Here is a 496-nt window from a genome sequence, read left to right on the forward strand (position 1 = left end):
TTGTATTTGCCCAGTCGCAATTCTACACTTCACTCGCCACTGGGGCTTTTTTGTAGTTGTATTTGCTCCAATTGCAAGTCAATCCCCGATGTGCAACTTGAGGTATCAGTTGCAAGTCAACCCTCGACTCGCAACCATGGGGCTTTTTGTAATTTTTGTATTTGTCCCCAATTTCAAGTTAACACTCGACTCGCAACTGGGGATTTTTTTATCGTTGCAGTTGCCCAGTTGCAAGTCAAGCCTCAACTTGCAACTCGAGGCCCTGGTTGCAAGTCAACCCTCGACTCGCAACCGGTGTGGGGGGGGGGCTTTTTTGTAATTTTTGTATTTGCCCCTAATTGCAAGTGAACACTTGACTTGCACTTTGGGCTTTTTTATAGTTATAATTTCCCAAGTTGCAAGTCAACCATCGACTCGCAACTAGGGCTACAGTTGCAAGTAAACCACTGACTCGCAACTAGGGCATTTTTGTGTAGTTGTAGTTACCCCAGTTGCA

Source organism: Triticum aestivum, chromosome 4A, assembly GCF_018294505.1.
Source record: "Triticum aestivum cultivar Chinese Spring chromosome 4A, IWGSC CS RefSeq v2.1, whole genome shotgun sequence".
NCBI classification, from domain to species: Eukaryota; Viridiplantae; Streptophyta; class Magnoliopsida; order Poales; family Poaceae; genus Triticum; species Triticum aestivum.